The sequence below is a fragment of the Panthera tigris genome, chromosome B1 (assembly GCF_018350195.1).
Source record: "Panthera tigris isolate Pti1 chromosome B1, P.tigris_Pti1_mat1.1, whole genome shotgun sequence".
NCBI classification, from domain to species: Eukaryota; Metazoa; Chordata; class Mammalia; order Carnivora; family Felidae; genus Panthera; species Panthera tigris.
In genome coordinates, this window is record NC_056663.1 from 169,792,710 (window position 1) to 169,817,864 (window position 25,155).

The 25,155-nt window shown below is 41.5% G+C and overlaps 1 protein-coding gene across 6 annotated transcripts in view; it reads left to right on the forward strand.

Annotated features, from left to right (window-relative positions):
• The first annotated feature begins 21,429 nt into the window (after nucleotides 1-21,429).
• Nucleotides 21,430-25,155, forward strand: part of APBB2 (amyloid beta precursor protein binding family B member 2) — a 382,950-nt gene continuing 379,224 nt past the window's right edge. For 5 of the 6 annotated variants that reach the window (XM_042984643.1, XM_042984639.1, XM_042984645.1 and 2 more), the window contains exon 1: nucleotides 23,302-23,542. The gene's annotated coding sequence lies outside the window, so the exon portion shown is untranslated. Of the gene's footprint in view, nucleotides 21,510-23,301; nucleotides 23,543-25,155 lie in introns of those variants that run through there. The other variant, XM_042984641.1, reaches the window with a different exon arrangement.

The following is a 25,155-nucleotide window of genomic DNA, read 5'->3' on the forward strand; positions in this document are numbered from 1 at the left end:
ACCATCTTAGTGGGTATCTATTTGTGGCCATCCCTGATGGCCAATGATGTTAATCATCTTTCAAGTGTGATTTGGCTGGCCATTTATAAATTTTCTGTGAAGTTATATCTATTTGGATCCTTTACCCATTTTAAAAGTTGAGCTATTGTCTTTTTATTATTGAGTTGCAAGAGTTCTTTTTATATTCTAAATACAAGTCTGTTATCAGATATATGATTTACAATTACTTTCCCCCATTCTGGGAGCTATCTTTCCATGAAGTCAGTCATCTAGTCATCTAGCAGGGCCCTCACTGCTACTGAGTACCAGGTAAATGACTGATAACATACTGGATGGCAGGAATTTGTGATCAATTAGACATATTTTCTGCCTGCAAGAAAGACAGAGCAACACAGAATTGGGGCACCTGGGTCAGCTCCTGATTTTCCTTAGTCCTCTGGCCACTGCTCATCTCTCTAACATTTCCAACTGCCCCAGAGCTCAGTCCTGAACTCTTCTTTTTTCTAACTCCATTCATTTTCTTAATGATCTTACCCATCTGTAAACAAATGATCCTAAAATTTGTATCTCCATCTCAGATCTCTCCCCTGAATGCCAGACTCGTTTATACAATTGCTCAGTTGACATATTCTGCTGTATATTTAATAAACATTGTGAACTTAAGTGACTATATCTGAACTTCCAATATTACTTTCAAAATGTGTTGTACCCCTACCCTTCAGTTTCACTAAATGGCAATCTTGTTCTTCATCACTCAGTTGAAGAACCTTAAGACAGTCAGCAAAACTAAAAGGCAACTGATGGAATGGGAGAAGATATGTGCAAATGACATATCAAATAAAGGGTTGGTATCTAAAATCTGTAAATAACTTATCAAACTCAACACCCAAAAAACAAATAATTCAGTGAAGAAATGGGCAAGAGACATGAATAGACACTTCTCCAAAGAAGACATCCAGATGGCCAACACATGAAAAAATGCTCAACATCACTCATCAGGAAAACCACAAGGAGATACCACCTCACACCTGTCAGAATGACTAACATGAACAACTCAGGCAACAACAGATGCTGGTGAGGATGCAGGAAAAGAGGATCTCTTTTGCATTGCTGGTGGGAATGCAAACTGGTGCAGCCACTCTGGAAAACAGTATGGAGGTTCCTCAAGAAGTTAAAAATAGAACTACCCTCCAACCCAGCAATTGCACTACTAGGTATTTATCCAAGGGATACCCGTATGCTATTTCAAAGGGGCACATGCACCCCAATATTTATAGCAGCGCTATCGACAATAGCCAAAGTATGGAAAGAGCCCAAATGTCCATCGATGGATGAATGGATAAAGAAGATGTGGTATATATATATATATATATATATATATACACACACACACACACACACACACACACACACACACAACGGAGTATTACTCGGCAATCAAAAAGAATGAAATCTTGCCATTTGCAACTACGTGGATGGAACTGGAGGGGATTATGCTAAGTGAAATTAGTCAGCCAAAGATAAATATCATATGGCTTCACTCATACATAGAATTTAAGACACCAAACAGTTGAACATAAGGGAAGGAAAGAAAAATAATATAAAAACAAGGAGGGGGACAAAACATAAGAGACTCTTAAATACAGAGAACAACAGAGGGTTGCTGGAGGGGTTGTGGTTGGGGGAATGGGCTAAATGGGAAAGGGGTAGTAAAGCAAGACACTTGGGATGAGAAATGGGTGTTATATGTAGGGGATGAATCACTGGAATCTACTCCTGAAATCATTATTGTACTACTAACTAACTTGGATGTAAATAGATAAATAAAATTAAAAAATAAAAATAAAATATGTTTAAAAAATAAATAAATACTAAGATATATTTGGGCTACTGGGAGCAGAAGCTCAGACAAAAGGGAACATGTTGATCCATCTTGTCTTCCTATTCTCAAGGAAAAAATAAATTTAAAAAAGTGCATTTACTGTGATGAGCACTGAGCAATGTATAGAAATGTTGAATCATTATATTTCACACCTGAAATCAATATAGCACTGTATGTTAATTATACTTCAATTAAAAAAAAACTCAAAAAATTAAAAAAAAATTTGTTCTGCAAAAAAAAAAAAATCAAGAAGCTTAGACTCATCTTTGACTCCTTTTTTTCTCTCACACCCAACATTCCACTTGACATTAAATCCTAAAATCTCCACGTTCAAAATATATCCAGATTCCAACAACCTGTCACCACGTCACTCAGTGCTAATAGCTGGGTTTGAGTCAGTAACATTTCTCATCTGGATTATTGCATCGGCCTTTTAGTTCATCTTCCTGCTTCTGCCGTTATCTGCCTCCTACAGTCTATTCCTAACATAGCAGCAAGAGTGAGTTCATTTAAAATGTCAGATCATGTCATTCTACTTATAACTCTCCCATGGCTTTCTATCTCAAGTAGAGAAAAAGCTCAAGCTCCTGTATATTCTGTGAAGCCATACATGACCTTGTCTCTCTCCCCTTAGCTCTGTATCTCATCTCCTCCTACTCTCCTCCCAACTGACTCCACTCAGCCACACTACTTCCTCAGTCATGTTCATGCCTCAGGACCTTTGCACTTTCTGTGCCCTTTGCCTAGAATACTCTTCCTGAGGTGGCCTTATGACCACTTCCTTACCTTTCTCAGGTCCTGGCTCAAATATCCTTGTATCTGTCAGAGTTCAGTCAGGGAAGCAGAACCTCTGTGAGTGTTGTAGGACAGGGGATTTATTATAGGAATTAGATCATATGTAGCTGTGGGACCAGCTGGGGACATGAAAGTCCAGAATGGTGATAGTCACTATCCAGTTCTCCTGAAGTACTAATGCAAGACAGAGCTTGCCAGGAAATCTGAGAAGCCAAGGACACCCAGCCACTAAATTAGACCATGAAGGGGGAGTTTATGGAGAGATCTATGGGAATCTGTTTCTTCTGTGTAGTTACAGCCTCTGTGAGTCTGCAGCCAAACTCTGTGAGTTTGCTGCCTTTCTAAACATATTTAATTTTCTGTTTTAAAAAATGTTTGTTTATTTATTTTTGAGACAGAGAACAAGCTGGGGAGGAGCAGAGAGAGAGACACACACACAAAATGTGAAGTAGGCTCCAGGCTTTGAGCTGTCAATGCAGAGTCTGATGAGGGGCTCGATCTAACCCACAAACCACAAGATCATGACCTGAGCCAAAATCAGACACTCAACTGACTAAGCTACCCAGCACCCCTAAACATATTTAATTTTCAAATAAAGACAAGGGCAAAAGCATACTTCTTAATAACATCATGCATCTAATAGTGCAAAATTCCACTGTATCACATTAGTTATTTACATAAATTCTTTTTTCTAGCTGAGTGAAGCCCCTTTTTGATATTCTGTAACATAAATTGTAAAATTTAAGGTTGACTGCTATTCATACATAATGTTAGATAGTAGGGGAATGGGGCAGAGAAAACGAAAATATATACACAAATATATTCCTATCAAAGTAAGAAAGAAATGTTCATAACTACCATAGTCCTTGTCTCTGCAAATGATCATTTGATGAGCATTCATATTTATGACTTCCTTCTTCTATTCTCATAGGCTCTAAGCGTGGATCGAGAGAGACAGAAGACACTATAGCAAGAATAGAAGCCATGGGGATCTGAGTTACTTGCTCACACAACTTACTTATTCCTTCAGGATCTGTTAGAGGTCTTATCTAGACATCCCACTTCCAATTAATAATGGAGTGCTGCTGTGCACATCCAGCTCCATGGCTTGATGGATCAGTCAATACTCAGAGCATTATGGACCCTTTAGTTTGAATAGTTTAGTCTTTGCTAGGGCCCACTAGCAAGCTAGAAGCTCTGTCTCAAAAAGGAGGATAGTTATAATCAGAGAGGAGCATAGTTTTGCCCAAAATCTTAACTCTCTGGACTGGGGAGCCAGTCAAAGGCTCCATACAGCAGCCCTATCAGTCACAGACACCTAGGTCACCATGGGATCTTCTGGACCAGACAGACTAGACGGCCACACAGCTTTCATGGCAGCCTGGACCCATTGGAGAGTCATCTCTTTCTCTGTACTGCACTTGAAATGGGAAATCCTTTGCGTTGTTGGATAAATGAATCAAAGCAGCAGTCCGAAATATGCATATTGCCCCCCAAGCATCCTAACAACACAAGGTGTTCTACTTTTCCTCAGCGATAAGAGGATCATATGTGGCAACTTGTCCTTACCCTTGGGAAGGATGTCTTAACATAGCCCATGCCTCTGGACTCCTAGAAATTTCATTGAGGTGGTAGGTTCCCAAATTTTTGTGTTTTATATCCTACCTCCGGCCCCATTGTCTATCCAAGATGTCTAGGATGGTTGCTATTTCTCTGTTGCCCACAGGTTCAATCCATGTGAAATCATACTCCTACCCTTTCCATGCAGATTGGTAAAGTCCAAACCTCCTTCTGCATCCGACTCTACCAAACCCTAAGTTCCAGGAACACTCTCTAAAGGTGCAATGAATGCTTTCCCAGGTCTCCGGGTATTGATCATACTCTGAACATTGCATGACTGTTTCCTGTCTCCTCGGTCAATTTCTGCTCTTCCTTTAAGATAGAAATAAAATATCTCTTCTGTGAAGCCCATCCCTCATTCCTCTCTATTGTGCTCCTAAACCCTCTTTTATTCTTTGATTATACATTTATCATGTTATATAAGAATTACCTGCTTCCAGGTAAAAGCTCGATAGCAGAGTCTGCCCTACTCCTCTTTCTACCTTCTGATCTTGGCATGCTTCAGTGCATTAGTTGGAGCTCAGTAAATGTGCCTTGAATTCATTAAGCTTCCCGCCTAGTTGGCTGTCTTCAAATTGGCTATGATCAGTACAGGGCTGAGCTATCCTACAGTCCTTATTTTGAATAATTAATATGCTAAATTTTCTTCTTCTCCGATGCAAATTTTTAGTTGCATTTATTACACTTTTTTAATAAAAGATGATACATGGGAATGAGGTCCCCATATCCCTATTCCCACAAAAATTTGGAAATAAAAATTTTACCTGAAAATTAAACAAGAAAAAGAATTCACATATCATGGATGTAACTCATCTTATGTTGGAAGAAGGCCAAGATATTGTCTGTAAATGTGTGATGGAAGAATGGGTTTGTCCAAAACTTCAGGTTAGGCCACCGGCAGGTCAAATGAAGGAGACAAGATTGGAATTTGATTATGATCATGATCCTGAGATAATGGCTCTGAGAAGCCATGGTCTGGCATTGACAAGGAAGCCCCAGGAGCCAGAAGCTGGCAGGATCCTTTCCAGTCCTGCACAGGAGGACAGCCTGACCTCTAAAAGGGAGTCCTCCAATGCCACCATCTTACAGGTGCAGCAGGCTGTTGGAACCTCAGACCATTGTGCTCTTGGCCTCACATCACTCTCACCCTTATTCTGATTCCATTGGATCTAGCAAGTGATCTTCTGGTTGCAATTTGGCTTCTAGCACATCATACAGGATGTGATAGTTGCAGTTCTTACTATAAATTAAAAAGTAAGCTCTGAGTGTGGCAAATACGAACTACCCTGACCAAAACAAGTCTCTGAGACTAAAGGCTGAGACTCTGACCCAATTTTGGCAGCCAGCCTGCCTTTACCCTGGTACCTTACCTCCTTTTTTTTTTTTTTTTTAATGTTTATTTATTTTGAGACAGAGAGAGACAGAGCGCAAGTGGGGAGGGGCAGAGAGGGAGGAAGACACAGAATCCATAGCAGGCTCTGGGCTCTGAGCTGTCAGCACAGAGCCCGACATGGGGCTCGAACTCACAAACTAAGAGATCATGACCTGAGCCAAAGTGGGTCGCTCACCCAACTGAGCCACCCAGGTGCCCCTGGTACCTTACCTTCTTCTGTACCTTCCCCCAAACCACTACAGGTATGATCACCTCCAAAGCATTTGTATCTGCTTCTCTGTGGACTCCCTTTGGACTCACACAGTACCTTATGTTACTTTCTTTTTAAAATATCCATCTTGTCTCTCCTTTAGATCAGTGTCCTTCAAACATTTTTGGCTACCATGGACCATAAACAATGTACTTCCCTCATACATTTTTTTGACATAAAATTTTTTATCACGAGCTTAAATAAGTGCAAAGAATATAATTTCTGGTGCATTATACACACCAACAAAGTTTTACTCTTTTGTTTAAAAAGAAATTAAAAAAAAAATTTTTTTTTTTACGTTTATTTATTTTTGAGACAGAGAGAGACAGAGCATGAACGGGGGAGGGTCAGAGAGAAAGGGAGTCACAGAATCTGAAACAGGCTCCAGGCTCTGAGCTGTCAGCACAGAGCCCGATGCGGGGTTCGAACTCACGGGCTGCGAGATCATGACCTGAGCCGAAGTCGGTCGCCCAACCAACTGAGCCACCCAGGCGCCCCAAAAAGAAATTTTTTTTAATGTTTATTTATTTGAGAGAGAGAGAGAGAGAGAGAGAGAGAGACAGAACACAAGCCACAGAGGGGCAGAGGGAGAGGGAGACACAGAATCTGAAGCAGGCTCCAGGCTCTGAGCTGCCTGCACAGATCCCGACGCTGGGTTTTAGCTCATGAACCCTGAGATCATGACCTGAGCCAAAGTCAGACACTCAACCAACTGAGCCACCCAGGCGCTCCAAGTGTTACTCTTTTAAATGTATCTAATGGAATTAAATGCCATAACAATTTGATACTCACTATCATGTATTTTTAAAATACTTAAGCCAGCTGTTCATTAACATTTTACATTGTTCCTTTTTGCTCTTTATCTCCTATTTCATTTCCATTTCTCCCAGAAAATTTCATCCTAATGTAATGTATCTTTATGCCTAAAACTCTTCTATTTATCATTCCAGGATAATTGTCTGCAATATGGAAATTCAATTTTATTCTTATTTCTTGTGGCCTAAGTCTTTAAATGTTTGAAAGTATCTTCTAGTCTGACTTACCATTATTATAAGTGTATTATTAATCAAAATATCATAAATGTGTTACAAATTTTATAGGTAAGTATTAAACATGAAAAGCAAAAATTTTTTTGAATACGGCTGCATTTAAAAAATGAATTGATGCATTTGTGGATGAATAAAGGACTACTACTGCTAGAAGGTTTATAATAGTAGTAATATTAATAGTAAACACCCTTGCCCTCCTATTGACACAGAGCTTAACATCAATTCCATTCCTGCTTTTCAGTGTTATAGATAGACCTCTGAGAAACTTTGTTCACATAAAAAAATAGATGGGAACAGAAAAAATTTTGTTGTGGCAACGTCACTACATTTTTTTGCACTCCATCTAAGTTACATGAAAAAAATACAAACTCTAATTTAGATTCGGTCATCCATTAGCTGACAACTCGATTCCTTCCCCCTCCAATTTTGTTAATTGCGAGGAGTTGGAATCAGTGGACTCGTAAGACAATCCAGTCTCCATAGTCTTTAGCTAACTCAGCACCACTGGCGGGATGTTGAATTGTACTTTTGCTTGGTTTTGCACTCAAGGCAATGCACCAGAGTTAGAAGTAGTTTGCAGAGATGTGCCTTCCTTCTGCAGAGAGGATGGAGAGTGAATGTCAAAAGGGAAGACGGGGAAGGAGGACCAGCCTGACACAAGCAAGCACGTTCGGGGCAGACTTTTAGGTAAGAGTTTCCCCCTCCATACTCTGAGGACTGGGGAATGGAAGCATCTGTACTCATCATGGAGTTCCTGCTTTGATGTCCGGAGCCGGGTTAAAAGAATTTACCCACTTTAATTTTGTTCTTTCTTTTTGCTTTTTGAATTAATTTCCCCTAACTTCTGTCTGTGTTTTCTCCAGTCTAAAAGAACTGGACAGATCTGTAGATGACTGTAACTAACTAGTGAGACGTTTAGTAGCTTGAGGTTACAGAGGCTGTTTTCTACATGTTTAACAAATATAATTATTTCAGGGGTGCCTGAGTGGCTCAGTCAGTTAAGTGTCCGACTTCGGCTCAGGTCATGATCTCGCGGTCCGTGAGTTCGAGCCCCGCGTCAGGCTCTGTGCTGACAGCTTGGAGCCTGGAGCCTGCTTCAGATTCTGTGTCTCCCTCTCTCTCTGGCCCTCCCACACTCGCACTCTGTCTCCCTCTCAAGAAATAAACATTAAAAAAAAATGTTAAAAAAACCTTTTCAAATATAATTATTTCATCTTACATTTAGAGGACATTTGATTGGTTCATGTAGTGGACATCAGCTGTTTCTGCCTACTCAGCATTCATTCCCCTTTTATCAACAACACATCATTTTGTTTACTGAGATAAAATTAACTCTGAATCTAGGGAGGTTTTTTGTTTAGTGTGTTGTCAATGTATCACTACAGAAAAGGACAATGACATTTCGCAAGAACTTTTCAGACTTTGATAACTTTGGGCATCTCTGAAGTTTAGAAATACTAGTTTATGGAGGGGCCCCTGGGTAGCTCAGGCGGTTAAGTATCCAACTCTAGACTTTGGCTCAGGTCACGATCTCACCATTCCTGAGATCAAGACCTGGGTTGGGCTCTGTTCTGACAGCATGGAGCCTGCCTGGGATTCTCTCTCCCTACCCCCCCACCCCCCCTGCCTCTCCCATGCTCATGCACAGAAAGGGGGAGGGGCATCTCTCAAAACAAATAAAACTTAAAATAGGAAATATTAGTTTATGGTAATAAATTTTTTCTGGTGTAATACTTACCCATCTGTAAATGGGGTGAATGGGTGTATTGGTTTCCCATGGCTGAGGTAATAAAGACTACAAACTGGTATAAACAACTGAAATTTATTCCCTCAAAGTTCTGGAGGCTGAAAATCCAAATTCAAGGTATCAGCAGGGTTGCTTCCTCCTAAGGACCCTAAGGGAGAATCTGTTCTATGTCTCTCTCCTAACTTCTGCTGACAGACAGCAGTTTTGGGGATTTTTGGCTTACAGATGCATCTCTTCTGTCTTTGCCTCTGTCTGCATGTGGCATTCTCCCCATGTCTCTGTGTTTCTATATGGCTGTCTTCTTAGGAGGACATCAGCCATAATGGTTTAAGGGCCCACTTACATCCAATATGACCTCATCTTAACTAATTGCATTTGTAATGACCCTATTTCCAAATAAGGTCACATTCTGAAGTACTGGATTAGGACTTCAACTTTTCTTTCTGGGGAGGGCACACAATTCAACTCATGGGACAGTGGCTCAAAGATGAACCTGATGATGGCTTGTGTCTTTTATAATACTCTGACAGTTTGGGGCGCCTGGGTGGCTCAGTAGGTTAAACGTCTGACTTCAGCTCAGGGCATGATCTCAAGGTCTGTGAGTTCGAGCCCCGCATCAGGCTCTGTGCTGACAGCTCAGAGCCTGGAGCCTGCTTCAGATTCTGTGTCTCCCTCTCTCTCTGACCCTCCCCCATTCATGCTCTGTCTCTCTCTGTCTCAAAAATAAATAAACATTAAAAAAAAAACTCTGATAGTTCAATTATGTGGGAATGGCAGATCAAACAGCACTATCACCAAAGTATTGCCCAGTACATAGTAGGTACTCAAATATGTTTGTTAAATGAATGTTACCACTGAGGAGCTCAGGACCCAAAGACAAGAACTTCAGTCACTGTCCTGGTGAATGAGTCAGATCGTGACTGCTTGCCATATAGGGATTGGGCTTCAGGCAGTTCTGATGTGAGGGAATCCCCTCCTGTTCTCTAGCTACTAAGACAAGTAAGCCAGTTGGGAGAACGGGGGCCATTTGGGCAACAATTGTTTCCATCTTACAGCAAAGTGTCGAAAGAAAATGTTGATGCTTAAAGTTTCACCTCCAGTGAAGTTATGTTTTATACTTTTGAATAGCTTTTAGGCCAAGGAAATTGAGGGGAAAACAACTTTGTGAGGAAAACAACACATATTCCAAAATGATAATGATATGCATTACCAGGCTATATAATATGTTCCGATATTAACAAACTCCCCATAATCAACTGCTCATTTGCATTGCATGTTACTTCATGAGTGTTTGCTTTTGGAAGAATATCCTCTGAATCTCCTCTGTTTAAGCCTTACTTTTTCTGTTTCTTTCTCTCTTTTTAAATGCTTATTTATTTATTTTGAGGAAGAGAGCATGTGTGCACCAGCAGGAAGGGGCAGAGAGAGGGAGAGAGAATCCCAAGCAGGCTCCTTGCTGTCAGCATAGAGACTGACGCAGAGCCAGATCCCAGAACCTTGAGATCATGACCTGAGCTGAAATCAAGAGTTGGACACTTAACTGACTGAGCCACCCAGGGGCTGCTCATTGACTCTGTTATTTTTTCAATTTCTATTTCATTAATACTCCTTATTATTTCCTCTCTTCTTACTTTGGATTTAAATTGCTCTTTGTTTTTTTGGTTTTTTTGTTTTTTGTTTTTAGCATGAAAGCTTAGATTATTGATTTGACTCCTTTCCTTCTTTTAAAAAAATAGTTAATGCTGTAAATATTCCTTTAAACTCTTAGCGGTGTCCCATAAATTTTGATATCTTGTATCTTCATTTTCATTCCATTCTTTTTATTTTCTAATTTTCCCTGAGACTTCCCCTTTGACCCATGGATTATTTAGGAGTGCACTGTTTAATTTTCAAAAATTTGGGGATTTTCCTGATATCATTCTATTATTGATTTCTTGTTTAATTCTGTTATTATCAGATTGTGTATTCTGTTGTCATGAAACAGAATGTTATATAAATGTCAATTAGGTCAAGTGGATTAACAAAGTAATCAGATATATATCCATGCTGATTCTTTGTCCACTCGTTCTGTTATTATTGAGAGAGAAATGTTGAAGTCTCCATGTATAATTACACATTTGTCTATTTCTCTTTTCACTTCTATCAGTTTTACTTGTTTATTTTTGATCTCTAACTTTTAGATGCATACCCATTAAGATTGTTGTGTATTACTGATGAATCAACCCATTTCTCATTTTGTAATGTCTGTCTTTAATCTTGGTAATTTTTCTTGTCTGAAGTCTATTTTACCTGATATAAATATATCCAGGCCAAATTTTCTTTTGATGTTACGAACAAAATTGTGCCCCTGCTCCCAAATTCCTATGTTGAAGCTCTAACCCCCCAGTACTTCAAAATTGACTATATTTGGAAATAGGATGTTTAACGAGGTAATTCAGGTTAAATTGGGTTAGATGAGTTGGCTTTAATTTAGTGTCATGGTGTCCTTATAAGTAAAGAAAGAGGGGCACCTGGGTGGCTTAGTTGGTTAAGATTCAACTCTTGGTTTTGGCTCAGGTCATGATCTCACCATTTGCGGATTTGAGCCCTGCATTGGACCCTGCCCTGATAGCTGTGGCGCCTGCTTGGGATCCTCTCTCTCCCTCTCTCTCTCTGCCCCTACCCTGCTCACTCTCTATCTCTCTCTCAAACTAAATAAACATTTATCTATCGATCTATCTATTTATTATTATTTTTTAAGGAACCTCTGTGCCTAACGTGGTTGGAGCTTGAACTCATATCCCTGAGATCAAGGGTCCTCTGCTCTACTGACTGAGCCAGCCAAGTGCCCCCAAATAAATAAACATTAAAAAAAAATAAGTAGAGAAAAAGACATCAGGGAAGTACTTGCACAGAGCACAGAGGAAGGGCTGTGTGAGGACACAGAAAGAAGGAAATAATCTGCAAGTCAGGGAGAGAGGCCTCAGAAGAAACCAACCCTTGTGGCACCTTGATCTTGGACTTCTAGTGTACAGAACTGTGAAGAAATAAATTTCTGTTGTTTAAGCCATGTAGTCTGTGGTATTTTGTTATGGCAGCCCTAGCAAAATAATATTTGATTAGTGTTTTTATCATATATCTCTTTCCGTTTATTTTCCTTTTATTTTAATTTATGTATATAATTATATTTAAACTGGCTTTCTTATAGATTGCATATAATTGGGTCTTCTATTTTTATATCCAATCTGAGTATCTCTGTTTTTTGATTAGAGTATTTAGGCAACTTACATTTAATGTAATTATTGATATGGTTGGATTTGGGTCCACAATTTTATTATTTTACTGGTCATTTTCCATGCTTTTATTCTTCTCTACTCCCTTTCTTATATTCGTTTGGATAATTTAAATACTTTTAGTATTCTATTTAACTTTATGTATTGTATTTTTAACTATTTTTCTCTTTTAGTGGTTGCTCTAGGGATTATTAAATGTCAGTGGTCTGCACACAAGTTAAAAGAAAGAAATTTGCTTATTTTTTCTTTGTGACTTTCCTTGCAAACCTAAGATTACTCTAAATGAGTCACTGTCATCTTAACCTCATTAAAATTGAGGCCGATAACTCCAAACCACACTGGATTTATATAAACACCAGTCACTTGGACAAAGGCAATGTGCTTGACTGACTTCCATCATCTCACTGACTTTTTCCAAGATCAAATCTAGTACAAATAAAGTGAGAACAATAGACTTCTGTCCAAGAGACTTGTCTCAGGTAAAGTAACAGCAGATTTAGGACAATATAAAACTCAAGTCTTACTAATATCACTCTCAAACTTGAAAAGTTATATGGGCTTTTTTTTTAGTAGATCTAGAGGCTATTGGTTAAAACAAAGTCTTAAATAAGTGGGAAAATATAATACATATATATATATATGAGATTACTCAGTAAAATAAAAATGTCGGTTATCCTCAAATTAATTTATATTCAATGTAACAACAATCAAAATTCTGAACATTTTTCATCAAAAATCATATATTTATTTTAAATTTTATAAGGAAGAGATACTGTGAAAGGAAGGCTAAGGCAGTCTTGAGAGACCTGCACTGATAGCTGTGGAGCCTGCTTGGGATCCTCTCTCTCCCTCTCTCTCTGCCCCTCCCCTGCTCACTCTCTATCTCTCTCTCAAAGTAAATAAACATTTATCTATCTATCTATCTATCTATCTATTTATTATTATTTATATTTATATTAAAGAGAGAAAGGAGAAAGAGAGACCTACATGACCAAATATAAAAATATATTACAAAGGTATAGAAATTAAAATAGTGTGGTTAAATTAAAATAGCACAACAACAGAAATATTAATCAGTGGAAGGGAATAGAGAGCCTTGGAACAGCCCAATGAGAACCTGGTACGTGATAGAAATGTCATTACAGATGAGAAGGATTGTTTGATATATTGCCTTAGTATAGCTGGCTTTCTACTTGTAAAATTATATCTGTATCTCACACCATATTAGAAAACAAATTCAAGATTTAAATGTAAAAACAAAATAAAAGACATGAAACTTGAAATCTATCAGAAAATAATAGGGAAGAATATCTTCATGACTGAGGGATAAAAAAAGTCTTAATCAAGAATATTTTTCCAATCATATTACCATTCATGGAAAAGCAATAACATTTATCAAAGTATGTAGAACTGCTTTGAAACTCACTATATGTAAGGAGAAACAGATATGCCTCCTGTTCCACTCAGTGTTTCCTCCTCTTTTCCTACGTTAAGTGTTCTCTAACGAAACTCAAAGATATCAGGCAAATTTTTTTCTAGTACACTTCTAATTTAGTTCTTTTCTTACAATAAATATTATGTATATGATGATATTATCCCTTATCTCCTCAAACTGTTATCTGATTCAATAATATAAAATTTGGCATAATTTCAAGAGAACTTTTTTTTTTTTTTGGTGATAACTTTCTAGACAGGATACGAACCTGGAAGAAAAAGGTAAAAACTGGTAAAATATTTTCCTGTTACATTTTTCCTGTTTTTGAATTGCCTCGTATTTGTTCACTCTTTGGGAATTTTATTCCAAGACAATTGCCAGTGCAAAGTGAAGACAATTCATTGCAATTTATCATGTTTACTAATGATGTAACTTTGATTGTTAACTTTTATATTCTAAATAACAGTTTGAATGATTACTTGCAAAGTCTTTGGCTTGGAAACTATTTTCATGAGAAATCATATCTCATTTCATTAAAATAAAGACAGAAAATTCATTCTCAAGGAAAACTCATTTGTCTTCTAAGAATAGCATTTCAGAGATTTAAAGAAATTAGAAGTGGAAAAAATCAATTACAACTAATCTACCAGCTTGTCAGAAAGGATTGCTTTTTACAAAATATATTCTAGTTCTTTGTCCAGGTTAATTTTAAATGTCTCAAGGCATAGAGCACTTGCTATATGCCTTTGAAGTCTTTCTTTTATCTAATTGACCCTACCAGCAATCTTTTTTTCCCGAATATCTAATCTCCATGTTAGGTATTAATTTGGTGCTATTACTTTTAATTACATTTCTTTTTCCTATACTAATGCCCCTTCACTCCCAAATTCACTTTTTATACTCTCAGATATTTATAAGGAGCTAGGTATCATTTAACCTAATGACAGATGTAATAATAATCTGTTAAAGAGATCTTTAGGTCTTTCTCTACATTTTCCCTGTTTGCCCCTCTTTTCTCTCTCCCTGTTTTCCTCCCTCCTCCTCTCCCTTCTTCTTTTCTTTCTTTCTTTCTTTCTTTTTTTTTTTTTTTTGCAGACCTTGTAATGAAGTGCTTACAAGTAAAAGATACTTGGCAAGAATGAGTAGAGAAAGGAGATTATAAATTTTTTGCTTAATCAAGGAGAATATCAATTCCTTTGCAAATTAGCAATATATTTCTTGTCTACCTCTAGGTATGAGTGAAGCATTTTTCTTTTGTAAGTGATTTCTGGTTCCACTATAACCTCTTCTGTCTTTTAGTATTCTTCATTTCAGATTTCCTCCTTTCTATTTAATTATGTTTATATAAATTTAAAATTGAGTATTTTTCCAGGTTGGATGGTATTATTGATGTTGTACCCTCTGAATACGAAGGTGATGGTTTTCCTCCATTTATAAGACTTAAATTCTTGCCCTTATCTGTGTGGACAATTAATTGTGAGACACCATGCACACTGGTACTCTGGACTCAAATTTCTACTCTCTGAAGATAAGCAAAACAAGCATTTTCTGGAGGGCTGAGAAGATATCATATAGCCAGGGAAGGAGATTGCCCTGAGCATAAGAACATAAATTCTTTGTAGGCAGAACCAGTTCAATAAAATGCCAGTGTCTGCAATAACAATTCTTGGTCACCTGGGGGAAGGGTAGAGACAAAGAATGTGATGAATTTTATTGTGTACTTTTGTGCTCATAAATTAAATTTCTATGAATTCCTGTGTAGAGCCCATCTATTATCGTTGTCCAAGAACAGTGGAATAAGTGTTTATAAAATTTACTAAGTATATTTTTAATATTTAGTGAAAATTTACAGGTAAATTTAATCAGCTTTCTCCTCTCTGCTCAAATTCTGCCTGTCTATTTTAATAGCTTTATGACCTTGGGAAAGAAACTTAACTCCTCCGTGCCTCAGTTTCCTGTTATAAAATGGTGATACAGCCTATTGGAGGAAAGAATGTGTTACAAATTGAGAATAAATTGAGTTAATACTGAAAGGTGCTTAGCAAAGTGCCTTAATAAAAACTAATTTTCCTTTTTCCTTTCATTCATTAAACAGATCTTTACCAAGTGTCTTCTCTGTGATAAAGCTGGAAATAGGGGTTCACAGTATAGTAACAGAGAATGATTCAATACCTAACTGTAGGTACGAGGTGCTACAAAAACATATGACGTGCTCTAGAAGCGAGAAGTGACCATTAACCTGTGTACTAGATTAAGGAAGAGTCCTGGCCTTTGTAGAATGAGTATGATTTCGAAAAGTGGACAAGGTGAAGAAAGTAGGAGTGAGTAGGTCAGTCTGTGAAGCAGAGTATATTTCAGGCAAAGGAAACAGCATAAACAAAGGCTTGAAAGCGTAGAACTACATGATGCTTGCCAGTGAGTGATAAAGTCCGGGTAAAGCATCATGACATGGGGAAGGGAGGATGGGGAGACACTTTTTTCTATTTTTGGTGAGTCCTCCATTGTATGAGTTTGGGTTATCTTAGGGCCGGCCCCCGCTTCCAGCAGAGAATCTGAAGGGAGGCAAATATTTCCTCTCTCTGCCTTCTGGCTACTAAGTTATGGGCTGTGAGCTTGAATAGGGAGAACGTGTTGCTAAATTGCAAAAGTTCAGGAACAGTGGCCACAGTGAGTGGCCAGTGTTGGGGGGGGGGAGGGGTGCCATTGGTGACATACCGTGCAGTGGTCTGGTCTGTGTTATTTGCTGCCAGTCTTCCGTAGATCCTGACCTTTTTCTGAAACAGTTCTCCATCTTTGTGTTGATGCAGTGGGCTACCTGACGATGCCTTCTCTACTTTTATTTCTGGAAAAGTTAACTAGAGTTCCTTTTGTTTGCAACCAAGACGTATCTCAAACAATAGAAAATTTAGTCTTTTTGGTTTGTTGTTAGTGTTTCCTAAACTTTGTTCCATGATACCAAGTACTTCTGTAGTAAAATACATTTTTAAAATATAAAACCAATGTAAATGTGAAATATAAAATTTTTTGAGGGTAAAATATGTATTAAAAATACCCATGTAGAAACAAAAGGATAAAATGGATAGTAATAGTAATAATTTGAGGCAATGTATATTTAATGCTGACCTATGAGCTGGGCACATTGTTATGAGCTTTATGTACATTATCTTATTATATACTTTCAACACTAAATTGTACTTAATATGACTATCAACATTTTCAGACAAGAAAACTGAGGTTAGGAGAGGGTACGTCACTTTCCCAAAACTACCAGTGGGATGTGGTATAAGCAGGATGTAACCTGGGTAACCTGAATATAGAATGTACACTCTTAAATCTATGACATCACAGATGAGCTGGTCATCGTCTTTTCCTGGGAACGTTGACAAAGCTTTTTATAGAGTAGGGAATATCTGAACTGGACCTTAAAGAGTAAGTAGTATTGGCCAGGTAAAGAAGATGCAAAGGGTTCAGTTCAGCCTGAGAAGTTTGTGTGCAAGGGCAAAGACTTGAAAGGCCATTATGTGTTCTAGAAATGCCTCTTGGAGCACTGGTTGATGGTGTAGTGTAGTGGTGTAGTGGTGTGGGGGAGGGTGGTATAGACAGAGTTATGGGCTGAGGGAGGGGTGAATAAAAGGGAGGTTTGTAGTAGAGGAGTCTAAATGTAGGATTGAAATGGAATGGGAGTTTGGCCACATGAGTCCTTATGATGTGGGAAACAAAGGCAAGAGAAAACATTAAATTCCCTTTCTGCCGACAGCCCACTGACAAGTCCTGGAGACAGGCAGAGTGACAGTTCTCAAGGAACTCGATTCTGCCTCAATGATGACGCTTTACTAAGGGCAACAGCAATCTCAGCCCGACCCCCCTCCCCTCCATAAGTCTACTTTAACACATAAAAATTCCTTTGGAAACTTCCTCTATCTCTACCCCCCGAAAATACATGTTGGCAATCATACTCCAAGCATATGGTTCCCTGATACACATCTGAAAGGTCTCATGACTGAATTTTACTAAACAGTAATACATGATCTTTTTCTAACAGCAGCTAGCCCCCTCAAAGTCTTGGAAACCTTGCTTCCAAAATTCCTTAGAGACTTATGCTATCCCTGATCCCCTCCCAACCTGAAGGTATATAATCACAACCCCAGTGCAGCCCTTTCTGCCCACGAGTTCTGTCCCTGTGCTTTAATAAAACCACCTTTTTGCACTGAAGATGGCTCAAGAATTCTTTCTTGGCCCTCAGCTCTGAACCTCAACACTCCAAACCACATCACTTAGATTCAATAGTTAAGTTTTTATCCTTAAGCAACTGGAAGTCATCAGTGGTTTTAAAGGAGGGGAGTGACATCATCAGCATCTCTTTTTAGAAGGATCGCTCTGGCAGCAGCATGGAGGAGGGGCTTGGGTAGGGAGTGATGGGTGTCACCAAGGTCAGTTAGCAGGATACTGAAATAGCACAGGAAAAACCAATGAGGAGAGCAGGAATGGGGGTAGAGAGGAGGGCCCAGACTTGGGAGGCATCCCTGAGAGGGCAGCAAGAGGCCTTGCTGAGTAATTTAACGCTGGCTGTTGAGGAGGAAGGAAGAAATGAAGATGACTGAGAGTTCTAGTTTGGAAATCTGAGTAATTAATTGGTGATGTCACTTCTTGAAATAGGAATGGAAAGAGGGAAAACTACATGAGGCCTACTAGAAACGTTACATATGTTGTCTTCATTTTAATTAAACAAACCGATGATGAAAAGGTCAAAATGCCCATCTTACAGATAAGAAGATGGAGGTTCACGGAGGTTAAATAATTTGTCCAAGGTCACACAGATGGTAAGTGAAAGAGCTGAGATGTGAAATAAAGTCTTACTCCAAAGCCTGTATCTTTCTTTCGATGATGTATTCTACACTCTGATGGTAATTTTAATTTGGAAAAATAGGACTGAAACTATGGGAAAGGGAGAGCTAGAAACATGATCCTCTCAGAGGACTGGTAAAGAATGAAGAAAGATTAAAGTCTTACTGTATTGGGATAAAGAACTGGAGTTCACTGTCCAATAAAATTTTCTGCAGTGATAGAAATGTTTTATACTTGCACCATCTAATACTGTAGCCATGAGCCTGTGTAGCTATGGAACACTTGAAATGTGGCTGATATGACCAAGGAACTGAAATTCAATTCCAATGTTAATTAATTTAAAATTAAATAAAAGTATGTGGCTAGTGACTACTGTATTGGATAGTTAGGACGAGAGGAGTCAACCAGACATGGGGAGTCCATTAAAGGACAGGTCTTTCTGGTACTCCCGAAAACTCACTAGGTATTTCATCATCTGCCTCAATCTGGTAAGACTGGTCCTAAGTTTGGGGACTATAATTCATTAATTATAAATGTGTAGACAACACAGTAATTTTAGCAAGTCTTACATTTGGAAGGGGAGTAAGTGCAGTACTCTATTTGCCTTCTTATATGAGACAAAAATCAAAATCATTTCCTCTGTATTTACATTTTTCTGTGTGGAGTGTTATTTAAGAGCTTAAGCTCCAGGCAAATGCCTGGGTTCAAATCTCATTTCGGCCACTGAATGTGTTGTGCCTTGAGTTAGTTACTTCACGTTCTCAAACTTCTCTTCCACTCCCTGTAAGATAGGGATAACAATAGTTCTTTACTCATAGGTAGTCGTGAGGATTAAGTCAAATAACTAAGACACTTAGCCAGTATCTGGCACAAGCTAAGCACTCAGTACAGGTTTGCTATTCTGTAACTAGTGCCTTGTTGTGATGAGTTTGTACTTTGTACCTTTCTATTTTGACATTTACTTGACTATTTTTGGACAAGTAAAGGTATTCTTTGTTTTTTAAAACTGTTTTTAATTTATTTTTGAGAGAGAGCGTGCCAGCAGGAGAGAGGCAGAGAGGGAGGGGGACAGAGGATCCCAAGCAGGCTCTGCACTGACAGGCTGAACAGCAGCAAGCCTCATGTGGGCTGGAGCACACAAACCTCAAGGTCATGACCTGAGCTGAAGTTGGAGGATCAACTAACTGAGCCACCCAGGCGCCCCTTCGCAAGGAAAGGTATTCTCTCAGATCTCTAAATGTCTGACCATTCTTTTTTTTTTTTTTAAATTTTTTATTCTTTATTATTTTTGAGAGAGAGAGAGAGAGAGACAGACAAACAAACAGACAGACTGAGAGCAAGCAGGGAAGGGGCAGAGAGAGAGAGGGAGACACAGAATCGGAAGCAGGCTCCAGGCTCTGAGCGCTCAGGACAGAGCCCGACATGGGGCTGGAACTCACAGACCCCGAGATCATGACCTGAGCTATAGTCGGCCGCCCAACCGACTAAGCCATCCAGGCGCCCCAAATGTCTGACCATTCTAAAAAGGAATACACATTAGTCAAGATAAAAAGAGGGTTTTGGAAAGTTTTAATTGTAGGCACGAGTTTTGCAGTTACTTTTGTATTCCACTTTCATTTCCATTTTGTTAAAGGTATTTTAAATCAGTACAGTCCCAAATCATAACTCTAATATTTTATTTGTGATCGTTAAAAATCATAGCCCTGATATTTTACTGTGATCATTAAAATTCCCTTGGTTTAACCTCTAACAGTTCATACACCACTCACTATCGAGCAAAAATACTAGAGGCTCTAAATTTTGACTCAAAAAATTTCATCATGTCTTGAAGCTCTGAAGAATTTCATACCACTTAAATTGGAAATACTTGAAGCCTAGTCTCTGGTTATTTCAGAAATGGCTGGCTATGTTGTACAGTGTTCAGAAAGATCAAGAACTATTTAAAGACTAATAGCTTCAGTAAGTATGAACAAGTAATAGGATCCCTTTTGTTGCTGATTTTGTACTCGGTAATCTTTATATTAAAAAACCCAGCATTGTAAGATAGTCTTGCACTCTTAATAGTGTTTGTGCAAAACACAAATGTATGTGTATATATATATGTACATATATATATATATATGTACATATATATATATATATTTAATGTTTATTATTTTTGAGAAAGAGAACACGACTGGGGAGGGGCAGAGAGGGAGTGAGACACAGAATCCCAAGCAGGCTCCAGGCTCTGAGCTGTCAGCACAGAGCCCGACATGGGGCTGGAACCCACCAGCTGATGACCTGAGCCCAAGTCGGCCGCTTAACCGACTGAGCCACCCAGGCACCCCCACAAATATATATTTTTAATTAGATTAAGGTGTTAAGAAATCTGTGTTCAAGTGCAGTTTTGCCTAAGTAAGCAAGTCATTTACCTCTTTGGGCCATAGAGAGGTAAACATCTTCTGTAAAATCTGAGTGGATCTAGGCTCATTCTAGAATCATTTCCTAAGTGTCCTTCCAACTAAAACTCCTTGACCTTTCCTTTTCTTTTTCTCTTCGGCCTTAAAGGACTTCTAGAGGTAATGTTTACTTCCATGCTTTTACAAACATGCTCTCGAAATGTTCTTGGACTATTTCATTTCCTTAGAAAACAATTCATGGGTGAGTCAGCATGAAGGAAAAAACCTACTCACAATAGATATCAAAATTGCATAAGGTGGCGAAACGAGAAGTGATTTTCTTTGTAAACGAAAATGATGAGGTACAGAGGCACCAATTATTTATAAAACGAGTGCGCGGTGGAAGGCTTTATGTAGCAGAGGTAACTGTTACATATTCAGCAAGTCGGAGAGGGTATCAGGGAGTCCTCTCCACACAGCCTCAAAACTATTACTATAAACGTTCCTTTCAGTGAGGGAGGAAGATGTGTGTCGGGAGGCAGACAAGGAAGGATCCCAGCAAAGCGGGTTAAAAGCCTTCCCGCCTCCGCTGGTCTTCTCTCTAAATACATAATCAAGGGAATTTCCTCCCCTACGGCCACGGAACGTTCGGTGGCCGTTTCCACGTCACTATCAGGGCAGCCAGAAATTTTGCTTCCTCAGGCGGTGACTTCCCGACTCCTGCAGGTCCTCCGTGGGACTCCGAACGTCGCCCTTCCTTCCGGGCGCAGTCGGGCTGCGAGGATCGGAACCCGGGCGGGGGGCGCAGCGGCCAGGGGACGGCGCTAAAGCGTTTCCTGGGTGAGCGCGGCGGCCGGGCCCGTTTCCGGAAGGCTGATTGCATCAGGTGTGGAGCTGGGCGCCTCCTCGGCCCAACCTGGCGGCCAATGCGCCTGCGCGCGTCGCCCCGCCCCGCCGCCGAGCACTCCACCGCGGGTTTTCCTCCCGGTCTGGAGAAGACCGAACCGGGAGGGGCGGGCGCCATTGGTCGCCCCGGGACCCCCGGGAGAGGGGACGGCGGGGTGGGACTCCCGGAGAGCCGCGGGCGGCTGTGGGGGTGCGAGGGAATAGAGTGCGGTGGAAAGAGGATCTGCCTGGAAGGGTGGAGGCCGGTCCTGCTACTGAAGGGCAGGATGGTCTTGGGCTGGCTGATTGCCTCGCCTCTCTGGACCTGAAGGACGTAGGCTAGAACTAGAAGGCGTTCCAGTTCAGTCTGCATTTTCTCAAATTGGGTTAAATTGTGGCCTCCGGCTGTCCATGGTCCACCAACTTGATAGGCGGATCTTGGGGTGCGGGTGAGCACTTTCATGGATTTATAGGGATTTCTCAGTGGCAGTATTGTTTTCTGTTGCAGTAAGGAGCGACATGATTGTTGGCCTTCAGATGAGTCTGAGGAAAATTGTTGATGAGAGGTTGTGGGGGATGCAAACACCAGAAACCGGTCTTCCGCAATGCAGCTTCCCTCCACCACTGATTCCTTGCAACCCCACCATGAGTCGGAGTCATGGTCCCATCATACACTCTTTCATACACACCTAGTAGATTTCCCTCCTAGCACTCCCGATGTTTTTTATGACATTTTTGAGTGATTATTGGGTGGATGTCTGCTCACCTCTTTGGACTGTAAGCTCTAGGAAGGCAGGGATCTGGGTTTCTTTTTTTATTCATTGGTACTCCCAGGCTTACTATAGATCTTAAGGATCCTCAATAAATTATGATAGTCGAAGCAATAAAGTACTGCCCACCCCAACCACACACAATCCTCACGTGAAGAGTAAGGACCAGCTAGGTGTGAGTTTGTTATTCAAGGAAGTAGTGAATTCTGGAAGTTTGGGGAAGAGGATGAGTGAGCGGCGCTATAACTTCATAGTTACCGTTTGTTTACTTCCGGCATAATCTTCCTGACACAGATCACAGATAAGGCTGTGGGTATAGGTACAGTAGTGGTTCTCAAAGTGTAGTCCTCTGACCGGCAGCACCAGCATTACCTGGGAACTTGTTAGATATACAGATGCTTGGGCCCCACCATAGGCCTACCTATTCAGAGACTCTGGAAGTGGGACCTATTATAGATAATATTCCTGGGGACGAAAAAGAAATTATGCTTTTCCCCTCCTGCAGGTTTGTTTCTCCCCTGAGGTGATCTTGCTGTGATTTTCACCTCAAGCAATGGTGTGTGTGGCATATGCCTGGGATTCTGCATAAGGAGGCAGAAGTTCTCGCCTACAAGTTGCAGCTGGGTGGGTGTGGGCAGCTGTCATCTGGGTACATCTTCCCATTATAAGGGATTGCAGACATGTGGGGGAAAAGACTAGCCAGGGATGAGGTTACCCAACTGCCTGCTGGTGCAGACAGACGCCAAGCCACATGGAGGGGATACTGGGCTGCATCGCGACTTCCAGCCCTTGGCTCACGGAACCCAGGCCCCCACTGCCTCCCTGCCATCTTCCCAGGTAATAGGGGAACCGTGGGTCCCAGAGGCCCCGCAGCCTCTGCCTGCAGGGGTCGCACGAGGAGCGCGGCCCGCCCCCTCCTCCCCGGCCCCCGCCCCCGGCCCCGCCTTTCTCCGGTTCGGCCCCCGCCTGGCCGGGTCCCTCCAGTCTCTCCTCGCGCAGCCGCCGCCAAAGCCTGGAGAAGTGGAATCTCGCCGGCGCCGCTGCCTGCGCGGGACTCGCGGAGCGGCACTGGGCATGCTCAGTCGCCGGAGCCCGTCCTGGTCTCAAGTAGGAAGCTCGTGCGCTGCACCCGCAGCTGATCCGGGCGCTCCAGGGAAGGCGAGATTGGAGCAGAGCGGCCGGGCGCCGGTGCCGGAGCGAGCGCGGCGCGCATCGCTGGTGAGCCTCGTTTTCTTCCTTGCTTTTGCCCTGGACCCCAGGGCGGCCCGGGAGTGCTGGCGAGAGACCCGGGCAGCGGCAGCGGCAGCGGCAGCGGCGTGCGACGAGTGGCTGCGCGCAGCCCGGCTGCTGCTCCTCTCCTGCCGGCCCCTGGGGCTGCGCGGCCACTGCCGCCCGCCTCGCGGCAGCCACAGCTGCAGCAGCTGCCGCCGCATCTGCAGGGGGAACTCGTTGCGGAGTCCGGTGCACCCTGCGCTCGCGCCGCAGGGCCGGCCGGGTGGCACCGCGACTGCGGGCTCACTCCTTGACTTCCATCCCTCCCGCTTCCCGGCGCCCTGGTTCCCTCGGCAGCCCGGGCTTGGCGGGGCCTGGGGCGGGGGAAGACAGGGTTGGAGGGGGTGCGCCCGGGTGGGGGGCTGCGGAGGGGAAAAGTGAGGGCGGGCGCCGGCGGAGAAGAGCGCACACCCCCTTGCCCTGGTACCGGCCTCTGCTGTGCGGTTGGGCTCTCCCTCCTGGGGCGGCAGCGCGCTCCTGCCGGGGAGTTGGAGACGGCGCTGGCTTCTTGGGGGTTCAGACGCTAGCTGCTGGGAGATCAAAGGGGGAAAAGTTCATTTCCCTCTCGGCGGCAGAGAGCGTTTTAAGTAGAAAATGGCTGGGCGAAGGGGACCTAATCCGGGAAGCTGGCCACCGGGTCCTGAATGCCCCTCTGCTGCCCGGCGGGAGGAATGGAGGGTTGAACGTTGGAAATGACATTTGTTCGATGAAAACAGCGCTGGACGGAGCGAGGGGTGCCGAGTCCCATAGAAACAATGCTGGATGGTCTAGACCGCGGTGAAGAGATCTAGAACTGAGGGGGTAGGGCGAAGGGCCGAGGGAGAGTGGAACTTGAATTAAACCAGAATAAATTGGAGAAATCAGATTTAGAGTTGTGGCCGTTTTGTAGTCAAGTTCTGCGCAGTTTAGAGCCACAACTGTCATAAACGTTTTTGGATGGATTGAGTGGTTGGGAGGGCCAAGATTGAGAAGAGACTAATAAGGTCAGGGTCAGAAGCTCCGACGAGACTGGGTTCTGGAGGGGGCGTAGTTTTAACAAGTCCTTCAGTCACTGTCTTTACAATGCGCCTGATGACTTAGATGAAATACCTAAAGGATTATCATAAAATGATGCCAACAGTGGTGTTTCAGTTCCAAGAAATGAGGAAACTTTGGGAAATTGGCATTGGTTTGTCATTTGTTTAATATTTAACTGATTTAAACAAACAAAACAGTGGCTTCCTGATCTGTTGTTCTGGATTTGGGTCTCTTAAGTCTTTGATTTTTTTTTCCTTGTCATGGACTTCTATTTCAAATCTTGTCCTCAAAAGGCCATGATAATTAAGGATATCCAAGTTTGTGTAGCTGGCCTTTCAGGAACATAATCCTTGAAGGGGGATTTCTTTGTGAATTTAGGTAGCAGCTTTGTTGCATTTTCTATTTGTAGCTTGAAAACAATAATTGTTCAACAGCTGTGTATCGTAATTTGCAGAATCCTAGAAATGCACTGATTTGAAAGGATGGCATTTTTCAGATGGATGAGGAATCTCGTGCTGGGGGAGATGCTGAGAGAACACAGG